Below are 10473 nucleotides of genomic sequence, written 5' to 3'. Positions count from 1 at the left end.
ATAACATTATCAGATTAATAGATAAGCACGCCCCCCAACGAAAAATTCGTGTAACCAAATCTCCCGCCCCCTGGATTTCAAATCAAGTAAGGGAATTCTGGAAGTTGCGCGACTTCTTTCATCTGAGATATGTAAATACAGGAGACCCAGACGCTCTCCTATCGTACAAATACTTCAGAAACAGAGCCAAAAAAGCAGTCAGAAACGCAAAATTTAAGCACTATAACGAAACGGTAAATATGAATGTAAAAAATGCTAAAAATTTATGGTCTAACCTCAGAAGCCAGGGACTTTTACCAAATAAAAAAAGTAATGCGCTCTCCTCAGATACATTTCGGCCGAATGCGGTAAACGAGTTCTTTGTTAAGCCGAGTGCACCCTCAGATAACAATCCAGCGGTGATTGATGAAACCAACACGTATCTTGAGCAACCCAACAATGACACGTTCTTTTTTACCCCAGTAAGTAGCGAACAAGTACGTAAAATGTTTAACAAAATGAAATCGAAAGCGTGCGGTTATGATGGCATAAACCTAACTATTTTACAGTATTGCATCCCCTTTTGCTTAGAAGCTCTTACGCACATTATTAATCTTTCCCTTTCCAAAGGTTGGTTCCCTCAAGAGTGGAAAAAATGCGAAGTAACACCTATACCTAAAAAATCCAACCCCACAGAAATAAAAGATCTACGACCTATTAGCATTCTATCCACAATGTCCAAAATACTTGAAAAAGTAATTTATGAACAAATACTTTCACATATTCAAGGTTTCCTACCACACTTTCAATCTGGTTTCAGAAAAATGCATAGTACTTGCACTGCGCTGGTAGATATCGTAGACAATGTAAGTAAAGGAATAGATGAAAATGAAGTTACACTTTTAGTCTTGTTGGACTATTCAAGAGCGTTCGACTCGATCAATCATGAATTGCTATTGGCCAAACTGTATCATTATGGCGTTACCGGAAACGCGTTAAATTGGTTTCGATCATATCTCGGCAACAGGAAACAACGTGTGAAATATCGGGAACCGGAAGTCACATACTCTAAACGGTTAGTTGTTCAACAAGGCGTCCCTCAAGGAAGTATATTGGGTCCACTACTATACATGATTTACGTAGCTGATTTCGACCGCGCTGTCCAATATTGCCACTACCATCAGTATGCTGACGATTCGCAAATCTATATTCAGTGTAATACAGAAAACTACGATAATGCGATGACCAAACTTCAATTCGACCTTCATGCTATAACAAATTGGTCACGGAGGAACTCCCTTCAATTAAATCCAACAAAATCTTGCTTCATGACCATAGGAACTCATGGTACCCTTAAGAAACTTCACAAAAACGCACCTTCTCCTCCAACTCTTGGCAGTATACCGCTAAGCGAAGTGGATACAAGCAAAAACTTGGGAATTGTGTTCGATAGACACTTAAATTGGGAGCCACAAGTCGAATTTATTGTGAAAAACTGTATGGGGAAACTTAAATCTTTGTATCATTTAAAACATACTCTGGACGCTAATGTTAAAGATCGTCTTATGCAAGCACTCGTCCTATCCACATTAGACTATTGCGCTCCAGTGTACAGTAATATATCCCAGGGCCTAAACTATAAACTTCAAAAAATTCAGAATTGTTGTATACGTTTCATATTTAACCTAAACAGAAAGGAACATGTATCCCCCTATTTAAAGAAACTTTCTTGGCTAAGCATTAACAATAGAAGAAAATACTTAACACTCACCTTGATGCACAAAATACTTAAGAGTGGCTCCCCAAAATACTTATCCGATAAGATCTGTTCTCGTAGAACATCAGCCGAACATAATATCCGCAAGAAGCATAATCTAAAAATCCCCAAACATAAAACCGCCACATATAACAAGTCCTTTATTGTTACAGGGATCAGGGAATGGAACAAACTGCCTGCACCATTGACTAACATTATTTGCCATCAAAGTTTTAAGAAAAATCTGAAGAACTTACTATTGTCCCAACAACTTCATTAACCTTCATATGTTAACAATTGCACCTGCACTTATACATCATATAATGCATACCTAACCTACCCCCCCCCCCCCCCCCGCACACACATTGAACTACCGAAGACTTATTACTTATCTTTACTCAACAGTATATATACTAATCTATTCAATGTATTATTTTATCATTGTATAATCTTTATATTATCTTTATTGTATTATCATGATCATTATGTGTTGTTTTTTTCTTTCTTTTTGTTTTTATTCATTTATTGTATCTTTGACAAGGGTTGGTTGTAAGAACGGCCCATGAGGTCGAAACACGCCTGCTTAAATAAAGACCATTCTATTGTATTCTATTCTATTATATTCTATTCTACCATCAAACCGAATTTCACTCCTCTGTCTTAAGAAATAACATTTTTCAATATGGCGTCCACCAACTTCCGGTTTTCCACAATCATGTTGATTTGCCATGCTCTAATTACCATAAGTTACCATTAAACCGAATTTCACTCGTATATCTTAAGAAATAATATTTTTCAATATGGCGTCCATCAACTTCCGGTTTTCCACAATCATGTTGATTTAACATGCACTAATTAGCAAGATCTACCACCAAACCGAATTTCACTTCTCTATCTTAAGAGGTAACATTTTTCAATATGGCGTCCATCAACTTCCGGTTTTCCACAATCATGTTGATTTAACATGCACTAATTAGCAAGATCTACCACCAAACCGAATTTCACTTCTCTATCTACCACCAAACTGAATTTCACTTCTCTATCTTAAGAGGTAACATTTTTCAGTATGGCGTCCATCAACTTCCGGTTTTCCACAATCATGTTGATTTGCCATACTGTAATTAGCATAAGCTACCGTCAAAGCGAATTTTACTTCTCTATCTTAAGAAGTGACATTTTTCAATATGGCGTCTAATTTCCAGTTTTACCAAATATTGATTGGCAATGCCAGGTCAACCCGAATTTAAGATCTGTAACTTAGATGGTAGCATTTCTCAATATGGCGTACATTAACTTTCCCTTTTTTCCACATGTATTAGTTGGTAATATTCTAATTACATAAACTATCATCATGTCGAACTTTCAATATCTTGCTTGAAAAGATTTTTTTTTTAATATGTTGGCATCACTTTGCACCCTAATATTACGTGTATTGGTTATATAAAAGTAACTTTATTAATAACAAATCTCACGATTCCATATTTATTTATATATATATATATTGCCTACAACCTCCATTAATATTAGTTATTATCGATTTTTCAAGAATTCAACAATGAAAGTTTTAAAATGAAGAGTTACGTGACATAAATTTTCTGATCCATTCAATACCCATTTCATTTGTTGAAAATAGGTTTTGTTACAATTGTACCCGATCCCAAAGTTTCAGGTATACCCATCATGAATTTGTACCGGTATGATTCTAAGGAGAGGTACGTACCGTGACGGAACCGGCATTCAGAGAAAGAACAAGTTCCATGCTTTCTGGTACGGGTATTTTAACGTTCCACTCTGTGTACCCAAAGCTGTCGTCCCCGAAGCTCTCTCGGGTACGAACGGAACGGTATAGCAGAAGCGTTACTGTTCGCCTTACGAAGAGGTTCTGGTATTTTCCTTGGAACGGTCCACAGCACTTGCGCCGGTGCACGGTACCCGGTACGGAAATAACGCGGAACGGTGACAAATACCAATGAATTGCGTTACGGTACAGGTCCCTGCTCTTATATACCATTTTTCCTATCGTAGGTTCACTTGCCCCTTCCCCTGGTAAGACTGCCGGTCTTCCGACTGGTAGGCCGTGTTACCCTGGATGTTCTGTCTACTGGACGCGCTCCTATCTTCGTTTTGCAGCTCATAATGAGGTTTGAAGTTTGTGTCGTTTTTCACAAAATTTGTGGTTCCTTGCAACACTGCCGTGCGCCGTTTCGCCCCAGGAAATGGCGTCACAGATGAGATCAAATGACGGGTTGGGTTGCCAGCTTTCAGGCGGTAAAACACGCTTTTTTGAACGACGCACGAGCGAGAAAAATATTACTGACAAGATTGTATATTTGAACGACTGTAGTACCGAAACGGCGCACCAACGAGAAAAAGGTTACTGAGAGAATTGTTTGTTTTGATGTCCTCTGTAAGTTTCTGTGGTCCATGTGAGTAGTTGTATTTGCTATAGGATGAGCACCACTTATAAGTGTAGAAAAGGAGAGGCTATTTGATTGAACAAACCGATTTGCTTACACTTAAAACAATGACAAGAGGGGCTTATACCCCAATTCTTCAGGTGTGATATGCTCTTAATTTTAAGAAATTCTGAATTCAAGTGTAGAAAAAGGTGAAGCCTCTCAGACAGATTTGCTTATACTTAAAACAAAGGCAAAAAAGGCCTATACCCCAATTCTTCAGGTGTTATATGTTCTTTATTTTAAGAAATTCTGAATTTAAGTGTAGAAAAAGGTGAAGCCTCTCAGACAGATTTGCTTATACTTAAAATTATGCCAAGTTCCCATATCATCTTATTGTTTATAGTGTGTTTTTTCTGTCAAAATCCCAAGAATCTTAAATCCCCCCCTCAGACAAATTCGGCCATGTGTGTAAAAGCTATATCTGTGTGATTGTTGTTTATAAACTTGTCAAAAATATGGCTTTTTTGTATGAAAACATGCAATCCTGAATACAATTCTGGTTTTGTCTTGTTCTGTTAATATAAACACAAGTGAGACTTACAGAATATTTATTGCACAGTTCAAAATCCAACTTTGAATTGTATTTAGTTGATATAGAGATGAGGTTTTAAACCTGGTGAAGTGTGTTGTACATCAACATAATAGAGCAAAACTATCACCAAAACCTAGCTACTGCTGTTGTTTGGGTATAAAAGCACCAGCTCAGCCACTAACTGCTGAACCCAACTGATATTTTGTATAGAATTTTGATTTGAACCCCAAGAAATTTTATATAATAAACAACAACAAAAATGCCAAAACAAAAATATTGCAATCAGTGTAATAAAAATATATCTAGTTCTCATTGGGCTAGGCACCGGCATATTTGCGACCGTAAGAAATGCAGAAAGGCCACAAAAATGTGTCCAAGATGCCATAAAATATTAAGCAAGGCATATTACAAATGGCATAAGTGTAATTCTTATGTACAGTCATCAATATTGCCCTCACAACCATCTACATCTGGTCTGAAAAGAAAGCATGAAGCACCTGTTAATGCTGGACCTGCAAAGCAGCCACGCTATGCACCACCTATCCATAGCAGTTTTAATGGCCAATTAAGAGATTATCGGTTTGTATCAGAGCCAAGATGTGGCATTAATAATTTTTTGAACAGTATAAATCCTGATCTGCAGGCAATTCTAAATGCACAAAATGGCTCTTATAAGCTCTCCCTCAAATTGTTTGCACAATATAAGAAACCAAACGGCACAAAATTTACACAGCCCCACATAACAAAAACTGTACCGGTATATTCAAATGCAAATTCAGACAAAATAATAAGCAGGTTGATGGATCAATTGAATATTAAACACTGAATTTGCAGCAAAAGAGTCTGGATGGAGCCTATGCGGATCTCCACACAAGTTATATGTTAATATTTCTGAATTCAGCCCATTACAAGGATCTACATATCTGCCATTACCTGCAAATATTAAAAACAAAAGAGCCGTGGTTAATATAGAAAATACCGACCAGAAATGCTTTTTGTGGTGTATATTAGCTGCTTTGTTTCCAGTTTCAAGAAATCCTCAGAGAATAAATTATTACAAACAACATGAACATGATTTTGATGAAGCAATGAAGGGTTTAGAATATCCAATGTCTGTTCAGAATATTGATAAATTTGAAAAAAAGGCCAGGCATATCAAAGGCAAACAATTATCTATTAATGTTTTTATTTGTTCCACTGGCCGTGGCAATTGCTTGATAGAACCTCTCAGAATCAGTACAATTGATGATGAATCTGCTATTCCCATTGATTTGCTCTTAATTGAAGGGGATGGCACATATCATTACACTCTCATACATAATCTTGAAGCTTTAGTGAGAAAGCAAATAGACAAATCCAATACAATATTCAAGTTGTGCAGAAGATGTTTAAGTGTATTTGATGGTAGAAAAATGGTGAATGGGGTTCCGGAAAATAATGCAGAAATTGCAAAAAATAAGTTAATTGAGCATCTGAAATACTGTGGCAATTATAAACCTGTTCATATGGTGATGCCTAATCCAAGTGAAAATGCAAAATTCAAAAAGTTTGAGGCCTTGTTGGAACACCCAGCATATATTGTATGTGATTTTGAATCAAATCTCAAACTTCTTGCATTCTGCAATCCAGATCCTGAAGAATCTTCAATTACACCATACCAGCTACATGAACCTTCCAGCTTTTATTATGTGGTTGTACAGGATGGTGTTGTTAGTAAAGAATATTCATACATGGGGCCAGATGCCATCAAAAAATTTGCACATAAAATAGAAAATGAGTGCCGTGACATAGCATCTAATGTCTTATTAAAATCAAAACCTATGTTGCCTTTAACAGAGAAACAGATTGAAGATTTCAACAATGCAGAAAAATGCCCGGTATGTGATTCTGAATTTTCAGACAGAAATATCAAGGTGAAACACCATTCTCATACAGATGGTAAATTCTTAATGGCCCTGTGTAATAGCTGTAATATTAAGATCAAGAGATCAAAATTTGTCCCTATATTTTGCCATGGAGCATCTAATTATGATTTTCATCATCTGATCAGATATGAGGGGTTTGACAAGCAGAATTTAAATATTTTAGCTGAAAATGATGAAAAATATATATCTATTAGCAAAATAATTAAAGTTAATGGTGTTCCTATTCACATAAGATTTCTTGATTCTTACAGAATTTTATCTGCTAGCCTGGCTACACTGGCCACTCAATTATCTGATGATCAATTCAAAATTACATGTGCCTTGTTTCCAAATCAGGACCTGAAATTAATTAGGCGGAAGGGTGTATATCCATATGATTATGTTACAGATTTTTCTAAATTTGATGAGTGTGTTCTGCCACCACAAGAAGAGTTTTACAGCAAAATCAGAGGATCTGGAATCACTGATGATGATTATCACCATGCCCAATTGATGTGGAACAATTTAAAATGCAAGACATTTGGTGATTATCACATGGCATATTTAAAACTTGATGTGACCCTCTTAGCTGATATATTGCAGGCATTCAGAAAATCTTCAATGCAAAATTATAGACTGGATCCAATATATTTTTACAGTGCCCCGAGCCTAGCATGGGCTGCAATGTTTTTAAACACCAAAAAGCAATTGGATCTGATCCAAGATCAAGATATGTACTTGTTTATGGAGCAATGTATAAGAGGAGGCATGGTGCAATGTTCTCAGAGATATGCCAGAGCAAATAACAAATATATGCCTGATTATGATCCAGCACGGCCATCAAATTATATACTGTATTTAGATGCCAACAGCCTCTATGGTTATGCCATGATGCAAAAACTGCCATATGCAGGGCTTGAATGGGTTGAAGATTTTAATATTGAGGATCTTAAGGATTTTGATGACAGTGACTATGGCCTCTTCTTAGAGGTTGATCTGACAATTCCAGATGATTTACATAACAAATTTTCTGATCTGCCCCCAATTCCCGAAGTTAAGTGCTCACCTGGCTCTAAACAGAAGAAATTGATGATGACACTGGAGCCAAAACAGGGCTATGTCATATATTACAAGAACCTCCAGTTCCTGATGCATCATAGTGTCCAAGTGACCAAACTTGGCAAAGTTTTGAGGTTCAGGCACTCAAGATGGTTGAAACCATACATTAATACAAATACAGAGCTTCGAACATCTGCAAAGAGCCAATTTGATAAGGCCTTGTTTAAATTGATGGTCAATTCTGTATATGGCAAAACAATTGAAAATGTCAGAAAACATACCGATGTTAAAATAATTACTGACCCCAGCCTGAGCAAAAAATTGGTTGCAAAGCCTAATTTCAATTATAGAAGAATTTATGATGAAAATATGGCACTTTTCAACATGAAAAAAACAAAGATTAAGTTTGATAAACCTATTTATGTAGGGGCTGCAATATTGGAATTGGCCAAATTACATATGTCACAATTGTATTATGATGTGTTGAAACCTTTTTATGGTGATTGTGTAAAATTGAAGTACATGGACACGGATAGTTTTGTTCTTGATATTAAAACAGAAAATGTTTATCAAGATATAGCACAGCCTGAATTGTTTAAATACTTTGATACCAGTGAACATACAGAGATTCAACACCACAACAAAAAGGTGCCCGGCAAGTTAAAAGATGAGACACTTGGTGATGTTATTGTGGCATTTGCTGGGTTAAGTGCCAAGATGTACAGTTTTAAAACATGTAGTGGTGTTGCTGCCAAAATGGCCAAGGGCATTGGCAAAGTAACCGTGGAAAAAGAGCTTGAATTTGAAGATTATAAAAATTGCCTCAAATCCCAGAGTTTAATCAGAACATCAGAATCCAGAATTCAGAGTGTGGATCACTTATTGACTACAAATGTTGTAAGAAAAGTGGCTCTGGACCCACATGATGATAAGAGATGTATTTTATCATGTGGCATACATACTTTACCATGGGGTCATTGTGATTTGAAAAATGGGGATCAATGCCCAATTACAGAGCATGATTTGAAATAAATAAACATGCCTATGAACTTATTTGGGTTTAAAAAACAAGGTATTATGGATCTGCCAGCACCACAATACTCTTCTGATATAATATCTAAACTGAGTGCCTTGTTAATTATTCATCTGAACAGCATACTTACAGATGTTGATGATAAAACAGGCAAAATATTGTACATATTTAACAATAATTTAAATCATTACCAATTACCTGTAGGTGGGCAATTACAATTTATTACAACCCCTGAGGGTGATGTCAAAATTTCAGTAGGGAGAAATATTTACAGAATTAAGCACTCAAACATGATTTCTGGCACTGTTTATACTGTTTCTGCTGGTGACTGCTTATATATTGAGGTCCCTGGATCTTATGACAAGCTTATACCTTTTTTTATAGAATTAAGAATCAGATACTCTATAATAAATAACCACTAAAACAAAAATGCCTAATGATATTTTTGGCCATACAAGACATGAAGATCACAGTGATGAGATTTTGATGCTTGATGTCAGAGTCAAGAAATTAAGAAGTGATTTACAAGCTTTACAAACTACACTCAATGCCAGTCTTCAATTAGAAATTACAAATTTGCAATCACAATGCATGGACCCTCTTCTTAAAATTGATTCTGAACTCAAATTGCTGCTTCAGAAATATACTGATTTGGCCACATTGGATAATTTTCAAAGTTTGGAAGAGGCTGTAGCAGCTCTTCAAGCCAAATTTAAAACCCAGGCTAACAACTCTGAGCAATTGAAACAACAATTGGAAGAGCAAATAAATAATGTCCAGGCACAGCTCCAAACAATTGTCAAAAGCATAAAATCACAAGAAGATTTTGATCTAGTGATTTCCACTCTAAAAGAACAGATTCAGTCACTCCAAATACCTAATCTGGATCTTCTGAACAATGCCATAGCCGAGGTTAAAGAAAAAATTGAGACACTTGAAAATTTTATGAACAATTTGCCATCTTCTGATGCTTTAAATGCAATAACTCGGAGTGTTGCAAATATTAAGCTGCAACTTGAAACATATGAAGATTTTGGAAAAATTCAAAGTTCCATAACCCATCTTGAAGGTACAATAGCAGCAGTGCAAAATGATTTGGCAAATGTACTAGAATCCAGATTGCCTGGGATTGTAGATACCCTTGTCAGTGTCCAGCAACAAATCACAAAGCTTGAAAACCTCAACACTGAATCTGAACTATCTCATTTTCATCACTTGATAGATGATATCCAAACAAAACTTGAAATTTTACAACAATCAACACCCTCTCAGGCAGATATAGCTCTGCTCCAAAATGCTATGCAAAATGTGGCTGATGCTTCTGAATTAAACAATGTGAAATTGGCACTTGAATTTTTGCAAAATACAGTATCAAATTTGCCCACATTACAGGAACTTAAAAATATTAAGAGAGCAGTGAATAGGATATTGAAATCAGAAGATATCAAGAATATCCAGGCAGAGATCAAACATCTCACTCAGCAGTGGCCACTCTACCAACCAATCAACATATTAATGAATTGCATGCCCTATTTGAGGATATCAGAAGACAGGTCCATGATCTTACAGCTCAAAATTCAAAATTGGCAGTTGTTGAAAATTTGCAACAAATTGTAGCTAATATCAAGCAACAGCTAGGAACCATGGAATCCAATCAAGCAAATGCTCTGTCTGTTTTTGCCACCCAGCTACAAGAAATTGTGCAACAATACAAAAAACTTGTTGTGGACATAAAAATCAAGCCAGGCCAT

Source organism: Lepisma saccharinum, chromosome 19, assembly GCF_977018435.1.
Source record: "Lepisma saccharinum chromosome 19, izLepSacc3.1, whole genome shotgun sequence".
NCBI classification, from domain to species: domain Eukaryota; kingdom Metazoa; phylum Arthropoda; class Insecta; order Zygentoma; family Lepismatidae; genus Lepisma; species Lepisma saccharinum.
This window is presented reverse-complemented; position numbering follows the sequence as displayed.